The 19,265-nt window shown below is 39.5% G+C and overlaps 1 protein-coding gene across 1 annotated transcript in view; it reads left to right on the forward strand.

Annotated features, from left to right (window-relative positions):
* The window catches only part of CDK14 (cyclin dependent kinase 14), a 563,883-nt gene extending 546,583 nt beyond the window's left edge, over nt 1-17,300 (forward strand). The window contains exon 15 of the mRNA XM_077766835.1: nt 14,130-17,300. The gene's annotated coding sequence lies outside the window, so the exon portion shown is untranslated. The remainder of the gene's footprint in view (nt 1-14,129) is intronic.
* The last annotated feature ends 1,965 nt before the right edge of the window (nt 17,301-19,265 follow it).

Genomic DNA, 19,265 nt, shown 5'->3' on the forward strand with positions numbered 1-19,265 from the left:
AAAGAAATTCTTTTTTGGTGAGAAACATCATAATCTCAGATCCTGAATTAAAACTGATGTTTTCTGTTACATAGCAATGTGACATTTCCTGTGTAATCTCGTTAAAAACTCATCAAATGATGCACTTAATTTTTTTCATTTTATTGCAAGATTTACCTTAAAAACATAAATATATATTGGGGTATAATTAATTATATGCATGTTTAGGGGTGAAGTGTACTGATATCTGCCACTTATATTGAAATGCACCAAAAAAAATAGGATGAATTAATGGATGGATAGAACCATAGGCAAATGAATAGATATGTTACGAGGCAAACATGTCACAATGTTCATTGTAAGATCTATATAGTGAGTATGTGGATATTCACTGTATAATTCTTTTGTTTTTCTGAGTGTTTGAAAAAAATATGTGGTCATGGTATTTAGAATGCATGCAACTGTGTTTGAAAATTTTAATAAGACTTTAATAAGTATATAATCATAATATTTAGAGTACATACAATTGTAAAAGACACCACAGACAGAATAAGAGTGGAAAGGAGTGAATAGAAGTTGATTTTACAACTTAGATATTTATTGATTGAATTTGGAGGCAATTTTTAGGGGAACTTGGCTGGCTTTGTCCACAGAGCATGTGTCCCTTGATCTCAGGGTTGTGAGATGAAACCCTATGTTGGGTGTGGAGCCTACTTTAAAAAAATAAATAAATGAACAATTTGGAGGCAATTCTTTAGGACATAGAAGTAAATGTAGATATTTTCAAGTTTCAAGTGCAAAGACTCTATCAAGAGGGATTACTGTGATCTGTGTAGTGCTTAGAAAGATAGCCCTCAAAACAGTGACTGTGATTGCATACTTTTCTAACAGAAAGCTCTTGTTGCCATTGTTTTCTAGTCTCTAAATATTTCCTTGCTTCATTTCACACCATTATTCCTAGTATTTCTCTCTGCCTTTTGCCTAAAATCAATACATTTTAATTTTTCTTAGGAAGAAAGTACTGAGAGAGACAAGATTTTACTATACCATGTTAATCCAAACATGAGTGGTTTTACATCCTGCTTGGACCAAGGTACTCAATAATTGATTATGAGAACTCTGGTCCTATATGATTGATTATATAAACTCTAGCACTAAAATGTGGGAGGTCACTAATTGGAAAACAAAAGAGCTTTTCCATTTTAGCATCTCAGGCTCTGGCTCATTGTGCATGGCATCTCATGCAGAGCCAGCAAATGGAAGAATTGCAAGAGATGCATAACCAGAACAGCTTATTGAAGCTAATGAGGCTGGGTGTGTTTTTTCTCCATATTTGTATATTTAATACAGTGTACATGTATTTAATTGTTACGTTGAAAATGGAACTGGAGTGATTTTCCCTCATGAAGCAACAAAGTCACTAGATCAGTGTTTGTTTTTGTTTTTGTTTTCCAAATGGCCCCAGTACTCAAAGTCAGAACTTTTGAAAAGACTTAACAGAGCATCATGAGACGTGATAGGTGCTTAGGGTACAGTTTTAATGCCAGCAGACTGGAAAACAAACAGACAAGGCATGACTTTGTTCTTTAGTATTTGTGTGAAGAGGAAATAAGACCTTTCTGGGATGTGCTCCGCTCACAGGTGTTGAAGGGAAGACATTACATTCCTGACTTAACCACACTGTAGATCTGGTTTAGGACAAGGAGAAAAGATACTGCATTGCCTCCCACAGTAAAAGCTCAATTCCCCTAACTCCACTGGTGCTTTTGTTTCACTCCACCACAAGTGGACACTAAAAAACCATGAAGCATCCCTTAATCCCATGAGCGCGTGTGTGCCGGCTACTGTCCCTGCATTCTCCAGCTCTGTTGCCTTTGGAAGGGAGAGATTGACCCAGCCCTGCAAGCGCTGTTCTTTGCTCTGCTGCTAAACCACTGAGCTGTTGGCACTTTAATTGTTTTATACCAGGAGGAGACCAATTGTGTTGATGTAAGTGTCTTATTCATCAGGCATTACAGCCTTCACATTTTTAAGGAGCTGAACCTCCTAGTTCACGATGTGTGACCACAGTGAAGCAAGGCAAGAGCATAGTGATGATGTTTTCTAATTTATTGCAGTTGCCCTTTAAAAGATATGACAGTATTTCATAGCTCCAAATGCTGCAGTTTGAAAGTCTATCTGACATCATGTGCTAATCAAAAACAGTAAATCATGTTTGACTTATAAAGGAGAGCAGAGCAGTGAAGCTAGGAGTAAGTGCACATTTGTTTTGCCTTTTCCTTTTAAATGCATAGGCAAATATAAAGACACAAGTGAGCAAACTAATGAGTACCTAAGGCATCTTTCTGGTGCATGGTGATTGATATGGGGGAGGGGAAGGGGTGTCTTGTGCAGCCTCTGTCTGCCTGTCAGGCAGTATTTGCATTTCTTGTCATTTGAGAGTGGCAGCCTTAGCCACCTCCTTCGAGCCGCCCTGCTCAGGCATGTGTGAATTTAAATAGATAAATTTATTGAAAGTGCAACTGAGAATTATGGTAAAGAACAAGCTGAAGGTCTTGAATTCAACAACCTCATTAAAGCAGAATTGGACTTACCATGGCTTCAATTAAAAACAAACCAACAAACAAACAACTTAGGCCTAAAATGCAAAGTCCAGGAGAGATGAAAAAATCCCTTGGAGGCTGAGAGGAGGGAAGACTCAGATCCCACCCTCTTTTCAACAGATCTTTTGCCACTCTCAGTGTTTAGTGTTTGTAATGCTTTTGACACACATTTTGAGACCAGAGCGTCAGCATGTCTTAGTTTGTGTAGTAAAGTGCTGAGCTTGCTGGCTCTGTTTTTATAACGTTGGAAGTAACAACTTGTCGACCCTGTTGTTTCTGTGAGGGTGACCAATTCATTCTGATTTGCTCCAGTTTTAAAACTAAGAGTCCTCCATCCTGGAAACCCTCTCAGTCCTGGCAAATGGGGACAGTTGGTATCCCTTGGTTCCTAGAAATGTTGTGACTCCTCTAGTGAGTGCTGGGGTATTTAAACCTGGAACATAACCTCCTGCTGCTCCTATTGCCAGAAGACATTGATCCAGTGACTAAAGGAGTAGAACTTAAAAAACAACGAAAAACCCCTCCATTTTATTAAACCTGTTCTTTTCTAACAGTCGTGGTCCTGTTTTTTTAGTCACTTTCATTTAATGAGAGAATAGACGGAAATATACTTTGAATGAGAAAAAAATGCTACCTGAGCACAAAATGCTAGTATGTATTTCTCCTAACATATGTTCCATAATTTTGTCTCTCAGAACTCATCTTAGCTATTAGATATAGCAACTTGTGGGGCGCCAGACTCGCTCAGTCGTTGGAGCATGCAACTCTTAATCTCAGGGTTGTGAGTTCAAGCCCCATGTTGGGAGTGAAGATTACCTAAAAACATTTTTTTAAAAAAGATATAGTAACTTGTTATAGCACTATAACCAGTATCAAAATACTTGAATTGTAGTTTTGTGGAGGTGTGTATCAGATGACTTTATATGTAGATTGTCTTAGTTTCCATGACTCAGCACTTAGTGATTTGTCCTTGGTCTTGATCGGAAAGTTGTTCAGTGGCACTGTTCACATTGTGAGGCACTGCTACACGGGCAGGAGTTGGTGTGAGGTGAGCTGGCTGTCCAGCCTCCGCACCCCTCCAGTATGGCCTTCTGTGGACCCTCCTCAGGAAAAAAAAAAAAAAATGTGCCATGGTAGTGTCCACAATGTGTCATTCTGTGACAATATCAGAATGGGCTCCACAAGAATAGATGTTTCTGCTAGAATATGAGGTCCATTTTCCTACCTGTGTTCAGCAGAATACCTCAGTAAAAATTGTATGACTTGTGGGAAAAAACAGAGTAAGAATTTTTTCAACTTGATAACCAAAATGTCTCAAGTCTATTCAGGCTGCTGTAACAGAATACCACAGAATGGGGGCTTTATAAAAAACAGACATTTATTTCCCACCGTTCAGGAATCTGGAAGCCCAAGGCACCAGCAGATTCATGTGTGGTCCCTCTTCCACTTCTTTCCTGTGTCCTCACATGATGAAGGGGTGAGAGAGCTCTCTAAGGTCTCTTTAATAAGGGCACTAATCCCATTCATGTGAGTTCCACCCATATGACCTAATCACCTTCCAAAGATTCCACCTGCAAATACCATCACACTGGGAATTAGGTTTCACATGGGAATTTGGAGGGCATGCAGACATTCAGTCTGCAGCACATAGGACTCACAAAAGCAGTAAAAACATTAATAAAAATACTAGCATAGTTTACAGGTGAAAGAAGATTGATGGAAGGCTTGAGGATCTAGAATTTTGGATGGCAGAGCAAATATCTCTGCTAATATGTGCTAATATCTAGGAGACATGTTCAACAAACAGTGAATTCCAAGCCAGAACATGTGGCCAAGCCACACCAAGAGGAAGCATGTGGGTAAGTGGATGGTATGTACAGTACCGTGCACCTCTTCAACTCACATGCAACGGTTTTTATGTCTCTGGCATGTGGTTCCCGTGACTTGGTGGCTCAAAACTTCAACAGTAAATTTATTTATTTATTTATTTATTTTATTTTTTTACAAATAGTTTATTGTCAAATTAGTTTCCACATAACACTCAGTGCTCATCCCCACAAGTGTCCTCCTCCATGCCCATCCCCCCCTCCCCCCACATCCATCAGTCCTCAGTTTTTGTCAGCATTCAAGAGTCTCTCATGGTTTGCTTCTCTCCCTTTCCCCCACCATTTCTGCCCTTCTTCTCCCCCTTGTTCCTCCGTCAAGTTCCTCCTAATCCTCCTATACGTGCAAACATATGATATTTGTCCTTCTCTGCCTGACTTATTTCGCTCAGCATAACACCCTCAAGGTCCATCCATGTTGCTACACATGGCCAGATTTCATTCTTTCTCATTGCCATGTAGTATTCCATGGTATAGATAAACCACATCTTCTTGATCCATTTGTCCGTTGATGGACACTTAGGCTCTTTCCATGTTTTAGCTATCAACAGTAAATTTAAATCTCTTGCATGAACCAATATGACTTCTGGTTTATGCTGACACCATTCTTTATTTACCCATCCTTTGTAATCTAATTTCGACCACAGAAATTTGCGTTTTAGCTTTGCAGATCTGTGCAATACAATGGTTCACTAGACAGAATGACAATCATATTACTTTGAATTCAAAACCCTTAGCATGATAACTTCTTCAACACTTTGGACAATAATACTAGACAAGTTTTAATTTGAAAGAAAAAAAAATCCACCCAAAATGAAGTCTCAGATCTTTTCATTAAAGTCAGACATGAACTCTCATGTTTCTCTGACTGCTAAATACTTAGAAGTGGTTTTATGATATTTGTGTGTGTTCATTTTAAGTTGTAAAAAATTTGCACACTGCTAGGTTACATAGCTTTGTATTTGGTTTATTTAAATATAGGTTAGTAGGACGGTAATATATGAGGAAAGTTAAAGAGTCTGAATCCTATTTAATTAACTTATCCCACTTGGCAGGCAGTTAGTTATAAAGGTATGCTGAGCATATAAAGCTTCAAATATGAAATCCTTGGAAAGAACAAGTCACATTTGGTAAATGGTCTTCTATTCTTAACTTTGTCATTAAAATTATTTCAATGGGCTATTTCAGACCTCACAGTTATGTATTTGTATATGTGCATACATGATTATATACATACAATTTTATGTATGATATATATCATCATATATATTATATATAATATATATGATTTTGTAAAAGATGGTTTGTGTGTTGGGTGCTCTTAGAAGACCTAGATTAGTACTTTCCTTGTCTCCCTGCCTGCCCTTCTCTTGGCCTTCACTGAGACAGGACATACTACTAGAATTGCCATCCACATGGGTCTAAAATATGACTAGTCTTTTACATTTACATAAATCTGATTTAATAAACAGTCACACCATGAAAATACAGCAGTCTTTTCAGTTACCACTAATTATACATCATACCATGCCTGGTCTTTAATGGAGATTTCAGTAAATGTTCATTGATAGTGATCATTATTGAAATGATATGTTAAGTTTCTTTGTGTGAGAAATGCTTTGTTTTGAAATGTTAGACTTATAGCTTTGCCTAAAATTTTTTAATTAAAATCTCCACTTTGGCATGAAGCTTAAAATGCACAAAGTCACTGCAATTAGTGCATTGTACACCCATATGGATGTTACCAAATGGCTTTCAACTTAAAGGATTTGAGCTGTTTTGAATGATGGACCTTCTGTTAAGCTTAAAACAAAGCCTGTCTATCTCTGCATTCATTTTAATTAATATTCTCTTGCTGGTCTCAAAGATGTGTTGTCTTCTGGAAGTTGGTGGGGGGGAGCGGTGAGGAAGAAACATGATTATCACAACTCAGAAATAAGTTAACAGAAGTAGGTTTGACTAATTTTTACTTCTTTCAGGAAGTTCCCAAGGAGCTTCAATGTGATGTCAGAGTAACTGAAAAACACTGATTTCAGAGGTTCTAAAAGAAAACTATATTTCTAGCCAAATCATGACATAATTAAACCTACTCAAAACAACGAAGAAATTAAGCTGTCCCCAAATTTTCTGAAATCAATATAAAGATTAAAACTTGCCATTTTGAGTCTAACATTTACATAGAATCTACAGTATAAAATTTGAGTATATGTGTTCTATATATTCAAATGAGTATATGTGCCATATGTGTATGCATTTTTATTTAATGTGTGTGTGTGTGTGTGTGTGTGTGTGTGTATATATATTTACTTCAGAGAGATCCATGCTTGCCTATTGCTTAGGGTTTAGCAGGCTTATTTCAGGAGTTAATGTTCTGTAAGTAGTGAATGTTGCTTGAAGATGAATTACGTACAAAAGATTAATTTCATTGTTTTTCTTAGTATTTTAAGCAAAAATTAAACTCATTAGCAGCACAGCCTCGTAGATTTTTTTCTTTCTTGGTTATTTTCCATGTGAAATCTTATTAATATGGTACTTGAGGAGGGGGAGCTTTCTGGACTATGTTTTTCACAATATCCGAATAAATTCTATATACAGTTATATGCATTTTTTTTTAAATTTGTTTTTTAATGTTTTATTTATTTCTAGGAGAGAGAGAGAGAGACAGCGTGAGCAGGGGAGGGTCAGAGAGAGAGGGAGTCACAGACTGGAACAGGCTCCAGGCTCTGAGCTGGCAGTCAGCACAGAGCCCGATGCGGGGCTCGAACCCACGAACCGCGAGATCATGACCTAAGCGAAAGTCGGACGCTTAACCGACTAAGCCACCCAGGCGCCCCAATTATATGCATTTTTTAAGGCTCTGCTTTTCTAATTATTTCAGACATCTCCCCTATAACCACTTTCCATATACTTTCAGAAAGATATTCACTAAGATGACCACTGGAATCCTTTGACTATCGTTTGACAAGATAGGCCAATTTTGAATGTTGGTTTAAAAGTAGACAGCTAAGGGATGGGTGGCTCAGTCAGGTTTAGTGTCCAACTCTTAATTTTGGTTCAGATCATGTTCTCACATTCAAGCCCCGCATGGGGGTTCCATCCTTGGGATTCTCTCTCTCCCTCTCTCTCTCTGCCCCTCCCCTGTTTGCACACACTCTGTCTCAAAATAAATAAACTATTAAAAAAAAAAAGTAGCCAGCTAAAATGATCCAAAAATATCTTTATTGAATTCTGAAGAATAAGATAAGTGTGAAAATTAGAAAGCAGAATTGTAATTTACTAGAACATGTGGGTAAAATAATACATCTAACATGTGAATAAAAAGGCATACAGTCAGTGAGTCCAGTCTAGAACACTACCATAGCAGGTCCTACTTTGTTTTGTTTTATTTGTTTTTTGTTTTTTCTTCCAGCATGATGGAAATCCATTCCCCATAACCACTAGATTTGGCACAAAAATAACCTAACTTTGCCATATTGTCTGGATTTTTAATTTTTATTCCCTTTTTGAAGCATGTAATTAATTATCTATCTATCTTTAAATGACTCCTATACCAATAGTTTAGTTTCTACATTTGAAAAGAAGATTGGAATTGGTTTTCTTTCAGATAAACAGATAAAAATTAAACTTGGTCAAATGACATATATTGTTTTTCTTGAAGACAACTTAATTATTTCATAATTCTATGCCATCTTTGCCATTGTGAGGCAGCTTTCCTTCTGTCAAATTTTAATAATTCTTCCCTCTCTGTTAGGCATCTTAACAAAGAGTCTCTCAAACAGAAATGAGCGGATTACCCTACAGCTTCACATACATCCTGGTGAATATCCTGTTCACAATTTAGGCGATGAATGGAAAACCTACAGTTGTTTTAATTTGGAACTAAAATAATCACTTCTCTCCAGTGAGGCTTAGAGGAGAAAAAAATGGGCCAGAGTCTTCCTGTAGGAAAAAAAAAAAAAAAAAAAAAGAATACTTTGCAGAGGGGCAATGCAGCAGGGGGAAGAAAAAAAAAAAAGACAATAAAATAAACACAAAACCTAGAGTGGATAAATAAGCTAGTGAAAGAAAGGCCATCTGATCGCAGAGAAGCGCCCTGAGCTGAGGTCCTCATCTGTATGGTCCCGCCAGCGTGTAAACTGCATGTGTGTATGTAGGGGTGTGTGTGTATGTACACACAGAGATTTAATGGGGAGCACAGAGGGAATTAGAAAGAGCCTGGCCTGTTTTTAATTTGGGTCTGTTTGCTTGCATTTAGCACTTAAGGGCTTCTACATTCAGTTTGCTCAAAAGAGTGATGAAGCACTCCTTGCTTATGCCTCAAATCAGAAATGCATGAAGTGCAGCTGCAGAGATAATACATTTTCCCCAAAGGCTTTGGCTGAGCAAATTAGGTGTCAATGGGGTGCCTGCGCAGGCAGTACTCTCTCTAATTAGTCTCTTGAGCCTAGTTGGTGGCGGGTATGAGATGATCTAATCAATTGGTCTGTGTCTGATGGTTCGCGTAAAAATCCTACCAGGCAGACTCTCTCCCACAGGTCACCCACCTGCACAGCGGGACTGCTCATTTTCATTTTTCATCTCCTCCATCACATGATGCTGACAGTTGGTTTTAAGAAAATTGAATCCAAAAAATATCTAGTTCATAGGGCACATGGGTCAGAACAAAGTTGCATTATGGGTACCAGCGATCCAATTAATTAATATTTATAGCTGAGAAGCTCTATGTAGATACTTCTGAATAGGGATTTTATCAATAAAATCCAATTTCTTGTTTAAAACGTTCATTTCTAGAGAAAGAACATTGTAAAAGCAGAAAGCAAGGTAAAAATGGCATCCATTAATCTGATGATATATATATACTGATGTGTTGAGGTGCACTTAGTTGAGCTTGTAAGTCATATCCCCTGTTCATTTGTATTGCACATGTGGTCTATTTTAATAATCAATTAAATGTAAGGGAAGGATTTATGTTGCTATTATATTTTGCTTCCCTTTGAATGTCGTTTACCCCCATTCCTTCCACCTACCTCCCCACACATCAAATATATGATTACATTTAGATCTTAAAGAAATTTTCTAGCAGTAAATTGACTCACCTTATATGTAGTCCTTGAAAATTGAAACTGATGCTGATGCTGCCCAAGGAGAGAAAGGATCTCCCATGCCGCTGTTGAACAGTGTCAGGCAGGGTACTTGGCACAGTTTGGGCTATAGAATCATCTCGCGCAGATGGAAAAGAGGCTAGCTCTCATTGTCACCGCCCTTCTTTTTTATTACTGGCTTTTTCCATTAAATGTCTGATCCCAAACATAAGTAATGGACTTATCTATAATCACCATGTTCACCATTAATTATCCAATTACTATTATTACGCATTATCCTTTATTATCCAATTCTGCTTATGCCCTGGGTTAGGTACATACTATTCTTCTAGAGATTACACTTAAAGAATCAGGACAAAGGCAAAGACAAACACCAGCAATGGCTAAAAAAAAGTCATAAATCAACCCAACAGGATAGTAACATGCCATGGATTATGGTGACTACATAGTTTATTATGTCAAATGAGATATACTGAAAATCGGAATAGAATTCTGATTTTAAATTTCAAATAGAATGTCATGGGATTTAAAAGAAAGTTTGGCCCACAGGAAGGTGTTAATTCTACCCACCTTTCTTGGCCAATGGTGTATCTGCCAAAGTCTGACTCTGTACCCGGCACTGGGGTCTTTCAGTAAGAGAACAGGCACAGCCTTTCCCCTTAGTCAATGTGCCATGAGGGAACCCTATGCCTAAAAACATATTCCACTTCCAAATTTTCAGACTCCACTTTCTCCCTTCCCTATTCATTCAGCAATGGTTTGCTGAATATGTGAGCAGGGTCTTGTTACTCAAGCTCAGGAGGTCAGCCTGGGAACCAGGTCTGCATTCAGTTGATGGAAGTGGTAGAATGGAGGAGAGCCAGGAACTGGCTGCAGTTGGCCCTTGAACAATACGAGTTTGACTACTCAAGCCTATTTCCATTCTGATTTTTTTGATAAGTACAGAACAGTACTGTAGATGTATTTTCTCTTCCTTATGATTTTCTTAATAGCATTTTCTCTTCTCTAGCTTACTGTATTGTGGGAATATGGAGCATAATGCATATACAACATATGTGTTAATCAGTGGTTCATGTTACCAGTATATCTTCCAATCAAAAGTAGGCAATTAGTAGTTACTTTTGGGGGGAGTCAAATGTTCTGTGCAGATTTTCAATTGTGCATGGAGCCAGTGCCCCAATCCCTACATTGTTCAAGGGTCAATTTGTCATTTGTGTGTGGTTGTAGGTACTCTATGACTACATAAGCCTATGTCAGGACAAACCCATCACTCTCCCATTCGTCCAGAATGGGCAGGCTTCCTGTAAGAGGTGAAATCTCTGTCAAAGCAACATTGAAGACAAAGAGCATTTTTTTTTATCTGCTTAATAAAAATGTCAAATTTGGTAGCAGGGTTGTGTACACCTGAGGATGCCTATGGACAGGTGTGTTTGAAATGCTGCAGGGACAAGTCCTCTCTGTCTTTGATGTCATGGGCCTCAGGAAAGATGTCAGTGCACAAGGCAAAAGGCATGATTGTGTGGGAGCAACAGGTAGAACAAAGGATGGATTTATTTCATTTCCCTGGAAGAAAAGGGTGGGATAGGGCTAAGGCAGTTGTTCTCATTTAGTTATTTTTGCTAGGGTGGTGACTTATTTAAGAAGAGGTTTGATCAAGGTGCTTGGGTGGCTCATCAGTTGAGCATCCAACTCTTGATTTCAGCTCAGGTTATGATCTCACAGTTCCTAAAATCAAGCCCACGTTGAACTGGGTGCTGACAGCACAGAACCTCCTTGGGATTCTCTCTCTCTTTCTCTCTCTCTCTCTCTCTCTCTCTCGCTCTCTCAAAATAAATAAATAAACATTAAAATAAAAAGAGGTTTGGGGAGCCTGGGTGGCTCAGTTGGTTAAGCGTCTAACTTCGGCTCAGGTCATGATCTTGTAGTTTATGAGCTCAAGCCTCGCGTGGGGCTCTGTGCTGACAGCAGAGTCTGGAGCTTCCTTTGGATTCTGCGTCTCCCTCTCTCTCTGCCCCTCCCCTGCTTGTGCTCTATCTCTGAAAAATAAATAAACATTAATTTTTTTTTAAAGAGGAGGCTTGATAAAGGCATATCTGGGCAACCTGGCAGGGATGAGAGCTGGCCAAGTGAGCCACAAGCAGCAAGTATTTGAGAAAACACCCAAGGAGTGTTGACTTAGTGATAGCAAAGGGCCTATGTGTGATATCCACTCAACCAGGTTTCTCACTCCACCCCCAGATCTGTCCCAGAAATTTAAAGTAAGGGCTTTTGTTCACATTTGTCTCAGTCACTGAGGACATGGAACTCATGAATGGAATGTTACCTCTGTCTCATACCATAAACAAAAATTAATTCAAAATGAATTGAAGATCTAAATATAATGATTAAAACTATAAAACTCTTAGAAGAAAACATAAATATTCATAACCGTAGATTTGACAGTGGATTTTTAGGTATGACACCAAAACGACAAGCGACAAAAGAAAAAATGGATAAATTGGACTTCTTCCTAATTATAATTTTCTGTGCATGAAATAATACTATCACCAGAGTGAAAAAATAATCTACAAAATGGGTGTAAATATTTGCAAATCAAGGGATTAATATCCAAGATATATAAAAAGTCTGACAACTCAACAGCAAAAAGACAACTTAATTTAAAAATGGGCAAAGGACCTGGAATATATATTCCCCAAAGAAGATATACAAATGTTCATCAAGCACATGAAAAAGTGCTCAACCTAAGTAATCATTAGGTAAAGGCAAATCAGAACCATAATGAGATACCACACCAGTTCACCCCACTAGGATGTATATAATCCAAAAAAAAAACAAAAACAAAAACAAAATAACAAATATTGGCAAGAGTATTGTAGAGAAATTGGAACCTTTCTGTATCTCTGGTAGGAATATAAAATGATGCAGCCATTGTGGAAAATAGTTTTCCAGTTCTCAAAAAGTTAAATATAAAATTGCCGTATGACCCAGCAATTCCACTCCTAGGCATTTACCCAAAAGAATAGACAACAGGTGTTTAAATACTTGTCCATGAATGTTCGTAGCAGCACTATTTATAATAGCAAAAAGGCAAAAACAGTCCAGATATGCATCAGCTCATGAATGGATGAACAAAATGGAATATTATTGGCCATAAAAAAGGATGAAGTACTGATACATGCTCCCACATGGAAGGACATTCTGCTAAGTTCAACACAACAGGTCATGTATTGTAGGATTCTGTTGGTATGAAATATCCAGAACAGGGGACTATATAGAGACCAAAAGCAGATTACCAGTTGCCAGGGGCTAGGGCAAGAGGAGAATGGGAGTGACTGCTTCAAGAATATGAGGACTGCTTTGAGGGTAGCAAAAATGTTTTGGAACTAGTTAGAGGTGATGTTTGCATAACATTGTGCATGTCCAAAATGCCACTAGATTATATGCTTTAAAATGGTTAATTTTATGTTCTATGAATTTCACCTCATTGCAAAAGATAAACAGAAGGTTACCCTTCCAAAAAAAAAAAATCATCATACTAATTGGAGGAAATGAGTGGAGTGTGCTGTTCCTAACTGTAAGGCTGGAACTTTCTGCTCTCTTGGTCAAGGTAGCACCACGTATCAGTGAAGTTCATGGCACGACAGCCTGCACGTGCAGTAGGAGGACAGCTGTGCGTTGAGATCTCAACAAAAGGCCAAGGTTCCTTCTCTTCTCAGGAGAATGACCGTGTGGCACTGTAGAAGGGGACAAGCAGGCCTGACCAGGCCTCGGTGACCTTGAGCTTCTAAATGGAGATGATGAATCCCTGGGCTGTGTCACATGATCCTGGGAGTGTTCCTTTTCATTCTTCCTGGCAAGACATTTCTTTCCCATCCTAGGGGTTCTGTGAAAATGCTTAAGGACCAGAGACAAATGCGGAGAGGAACAGAGGGGACATTCCTTCTTTCTTCTTGAACCATTCACATGGAAGTAGTTACCGAGCTTAAGCAAGCACCATTGGAAACGCGCAGTCATAGGCAGGATGTTGGGAAGAACCTGGAAATTTGGGTCATGCTGGCCAATTTTCATTCTACTGAAACTAGGTCTGATAATAGGCAACCAAGGAATTATATACAGCTGGATTTTTTTAAAGCACGTATGTGATCCATTTTTCTATTTCATGTTCATGAAACTGAACACGAGGCTATGTCCTTTTAATGGTCTGTGTGATGCTACAGGCACTTAATTAAGACCAGTATCACTACTAATGATTTGGGGAAGAAAATTTGCTGAATTTCTTTTTCTCTAAATAATCCAAGAAGAGGTTAGACCGTTTACATTCATGGAGTTAAATCACTGTAAGGGGAAAAAGTGTAGTCAGAACACTTGTTTATCCTGTTATAAGAGCTGTTTTGGTGAAGGAGAGCACTCTGCCTCCGAAATGTGTGCTGGGTGGCTGCGGAGAAAACGGATAGACTCACTTTGGCCTGACCAATTTTGATGTCTCATGTAATTTAGAAAAAATGAATGATGTAAGTTTTTTTTTTTTTACATATAGCAATTTTCTCTTTTCCTCCTTCCAGGATTAAGTTGTCATCATTCCGGGAAGAAAAAAAAAACATTAATGAAGTGGCCAATAATACAGAGGGAATCATGGATCAGTTTCCTTCCCCCTCCCCGTGGTGGATTTCACTTACAAGAAAATTGAAGCTGGCAAGACCCTGTTTTCTCTGCAATTTATTTAAAACCTTGCACGCATTTGGATACCTTGTGATTTCCAAGAACTATGTGAAGATTAAGCTTTACTTACTGATACATGGCATGTATTCTTTTCAGTCTTTTGTGTTTGATTTTGTTTGATTTCCCTCTGCAGCGCAGCGTCTCTGTAAAGGTTTTTATGCTTTCACCAGCCATGTCTTAAATACATTAAGACAACACATTTGGTGTTCACACTTCTTCAGTAATGTCTGTACTTGAAAGCCACATAGTGGCATAAAACAATGTGTGTTTTCTTTGAGAGCAGTGCAACATTTTGCAACCACTAGGAAGGAAATTTTTAGCTACAGCAAACCCATGTTCTCAGACTGACTTGACAACTTGGTCCCTGGCTGCGGGGCCCCACTTGTCGCTTACCATTTGAGGACATTTGCAAATGTGGTTTTTTCTTGGAAATAACTGCACGTGTATATAGAATATTGAAATCTGCTTAGCATTTTTAAGCCACATAGCATGACTGTTTTCCAAGTAGGTTGGAAGTAAAGAAACAAATATCTAGCATTAAGAACAAGGACAGGGATAATTGCTTACTTTTCAACCTCTGGAAGTGGAGGTCACCTTTTACATGTTTTCTGGGTCTTGTCAACATCTTATATTTTCCATCCACTCTGTTATGCTTCAGGAGTGTTTTCTAAATGGAGAAGAAAAGAATGAGGAACAGAACACTTAGAACCTGGGCGCAAAAGAACTATCTCTGCTGGATGAGGCCTGAAAGCCATCTGGGCTAGTTAACAGTTAAAAAAGCGAATTACAAAGTTACCGGAGTTAAAATTTTGCTCATTTACACCAAAACACCTTTAAATTACACTTTTTAAAACATTCCAAGCTGATTGGAAGACACCATTGGGGACCTTAACTTTAAACAGTCTCCTGGAAAAACCGTTCGAACACAGGTTGTAGAAACCATGTGGGAGTCTTGCTTTCAAGATGGCAAGGGAAAAAGAAGGGCCCAGCTTCCCTTGTTAGGACGATGAGGGACCATGAAGGATGAAGGCACGTATGTGACGAGGGAAAAGTGGACTGGGCACCCATTGTGCTTTGACAGGGATGGAGAGCTGCCTGAGGCAGGCCACCTCCCAGCGGGGCTGGCCTCCCTGCACAGCCCCAAATACTAGTGAGGCCAAGGGGGCAGTTAGGAAACTTCATCTAGAGCATGAAACCTCACCCCTCACAACACCAGTTCCTATGGAAATACTTTCATGTACGTCATTCTACATTTTCCAGTTGGTCAGAAAGAAGGAGGGACCGAGGACTTGAAATGCGTCGCACTTTTTTAGGATCAAGACTAGGAATTATGAGCCAGTTTGACAAAGGCATCCTCTGAGAGTCACGTGAGGGAAAAGGTGCTCTCCAATCAAAGCCAGTATTCCTAGGAAATTGGACCCAGAACTTCTAAGCGTTAAAAGGGTACCTTCCCTGGAGTGGGGCGGGGGCATGGGCCAAGGTCATAGCCTATTCAGAAGTAGCTTCTAGGTGCATTGAAAGCTTCTAGGTGCAAACCGAGGAATTGTTTGCTAATTAATTTTAAAGAGAGCAAACGTTACCTAAGGCTAGAATGTTTACTAGTTGCTACCTAGAAATCTTTCCCATTCTTCTTTCGGACATTCCAACCCTTTGGAAGTCTTTAGTGGTATTTTAACATGTGCTGAAATTAGGATTCCTTAAGATAAATATGGGGAGAAAATTTTACATGCAATTAAGAATGGCCTTGCCTGTGGTTTGTTTCGAATTATTTGGGGGAGAGGCATAACTTTTGTATTTTACTAACTTTAAATCAAGAGCAGCTGATGATTAAATCTTGCTATTTAATAAGCTTTCTAATTTGAACATTTGAAAATATTTAATATTTAAAAAAGACTTCAATTAGGAATATTAGCATCATTCGAAGATCTGTATACTCCTGTCATAGGCAGCTTCTCTCGCGAATCAAATCAGAATGCTACTCAGTGTGGGGGGAGATCTGGTTTTTACAGAGACGTATGTCTCAGAAGGTCTCACTTAGGAGGTTTGTAGTTCCCCATCCTGTTATCAATACAGGAAATCCAGAGTTTGCTTTGTCTCCCTTTTCCTCTTCTATTGGCAATCCATCCTCCCTCCTCCTCTCTCACCACCCTCTCCCACCAAGGGCAACCATGAAAATCAATACAGAATGTGTTCATTAGCAAATTTATTATTCTATTGAGAAAGCACTGGAATGTTTTGCGAGATTATTTTTATATGAAGGATTAGCTTGAATTCATACAGCTGGAATAGTAGGAACACATTAGTATGGTGATGGCATCAATGCAGCCTCACTGCACACATAGTATTCTGAAAGAAAAATTGGGACTTCATTTCCTTAAAGGAATAGTTTGGTTGACTTAAAAATGCAAGATACATAGGACATGGACAAATGTTTTGCAGTGCTTAAAGAAAAAACAAAACAAGGGGCATAAGGCAGGGGTGGCTGTCCATCCACTGATAAGAGGGTGAGAAGCTATTTTACCTCCCAAGAGTGACGAGAAGAGTTTCCGGGTTAGCCTCCAGGTTTGCAGAGAAAGCACAGCCTCTCAGTATCCTTTCCTCGGTGTGCCCGTGACAGCCAGTGTAATTAATACCCTAGCTTGTGTGTCTATATAAGAGACTCTTTGTGAATAATACTGGTTTTGTAATCTTTGTTACATAAGAGGATGTTTAGGCTGTACATACCGGGGTAGATTATTCCCCCCCCCCCATACATAGGAATATGCTGCATAATTGCACATAACTTTTATCTCTCATACTGGCTTATAGGCAGAAGAAACCATATATGTTACTGCCTTGCAATTTTCTCATACACCAAAAACAACCCAAAAAAGTCTCAAGTAAAATAAGCATCTTCTATTTTCATTCCCCTTCCCATAGCAGCATACTTTAGAGGCACATACAAAATCGACATTCTCTGGTTGGAAGTGGATTTTTTTTTAATTTTTCTTTTATCCTTTTTTTTTTTTTTTTTTTTNTCAGAAAACTATACTCCAAAATGAAACATAGTAAGGAGAATGGAATAATACATGTTGCATATTTGTTACCAAGTGTAATTTGTCTGTATTATGAAAGATGTAATGGTTTGTCAGCTGTCACTGTTGTTTTCTTGTAACATGATATGGAATAAAGTATAGCAGAATCTCTGTACATTTTCTTGCTGCCTCTTCTTGGTGGGTGCCAAATAACACCAGGTACTGTGTCAAAGAAACTGTCTTAAAAACTCCTAGAGACAGTCATTCTTAGAGTGAAATGAGACAGAACACACATAAGGCTCTTGGATGTGGGAAGGAGTGAGTTACCTGGAATGTTCCAGGAGTGTGTTCAACCCTTACCCCACTCCCACCCCCACTTTTTTTAAGATTTTATTTTTTAAGTAATCTTTACACCCAACATGGGTCTCAAACCTACAACTCTGAAACCCTGAGATCAAGAGTTGCATGCTTCACCCAGTGAGTCAGCCGGGCGTCCCAAACCCTCTTTTTTTTTTTTTTTTTTTTTTGACATAACTATGTCAAACTTGGGCAAAAGGGTGGAGGCTACACAAAGAAGTCTGGGTTCCATGATCTTCGCAATTCCACAGCTCCTTAAAGACATCCACAACACGTGCCGTGAGTCTTGTTTTGTTTCATGACCATCCTATTTATCTTTCATTGCCTCCTTCTCAATTATTTTGTACGCATTCTAAGATGAGGCGAGTGGGTTTCCCTCTTCTGAATACAAATCAAAGCCATAGCATGCCCGCCTTCTACAGAAGCATCTTTCCCTGAGCTGAGCACACTTCCCTGAACACCACCCAGTGGGTGCCTGCACCTGGATGGGCAGGGCTTTGGAGCCTCCACTGTCACTGACAACACCACCTTAGGAAGCCAGTCACGTTGCTGTCATCACCTCCTCCTTATCGCATCTGTCGGCTTCACAACTGCAGACAAACCCATAATGGTTTCATAAACTGCTAATAGTGTTTGTGCCAGATACAGTTATCAGTATTCGGTGATTTTAAAATGTTTGCCATTCAAGGCAAAACCAGGGTTCAAGTTTTATGTTAGGATGGCTCAGGACCCCTGGCTTTCCCCTGGGAAGCTTCTCACTCACCAGCAGCAGCCACTTCAGGGTTTCCTTCCCTTCCTCCTCTCCTACCACTTCTGTGATTTCAGCTTGTAAGCCCTTCACAAGCTTAACATTCTCAAAAAACCAAATGTAAGTGTCCTCAAATGATGCATATTCCATTCCAGAAAAGCTCACGGGAGCCACCGTATCTCCAGCCCCCCAGCCGCCCCTGCTATTTCCCCTGAAGCAGCAGGTCATGGTGCCAAGGACACGTGCATTTTCACATGGTCCTGGCACCACCAGTGGATTCTGAGACAGGAGACTGTGTAAAGGCAGACTCCGTGGTAGCCAAGGCAGAGAGAACAGGCAGATCTGTTAGATGGAAGCCATAAATCACCCTGGAAGGTGATTAGAGTTACAGAGTGGCAGAAGAATAACTTGTTTCAAGGCAGCAAGTGTATGCCGCCGTCCTGCTTCCAACAGCGACGGGGGCACACATGCCCACTGCTGAAGTCATTTCCACAAGCCTCAGCAGTGGGCTCACGTTTTAGAGCTTCGTTGTGTGATTTAGTCCTATAAGCTCTTAATAAAAGAAAGGACGAGGAAGAGGGCTCGTATCTACAAGAGGCCAAAGAAATGGTTTTGAGGAATATTTTTAACTTTTTAAACGTGGCAGTCGAGATGACAGTCGTCTCTCAGCTCCACAACTGCCCAACATTCCCTACTTTTTCTGCAGAGCCACGCTGGCCCCGCCAGGTTGGAGGACGTGACGTGACGTGCGCTGGCTGAGGCCAGCAGGTACGAGTCCGGAGCGAGCCCCCCCTGGAGTTTCTCTTGGCCCCCAGAGTATAGAGAAACCAGAGGGGAAGGTGTTGGAGCAACCCTGTGCC

Source organism: Crocuta crocuta, unplaced genomic scaffold (assembly GCF_008692635.1).
Source record: "Crocuta crocuta isolate KB4526 unplaced genomic scaffold, BGI_CrCroc_1.0 scaffold165, whole genome shotgun sequence".
Lineage (NCBI taxonomy): Eukaryota > Metazoa > Chordata > Mammalia > Carnivora > Hyaenidae > Crocuta > Crocuta crocuta.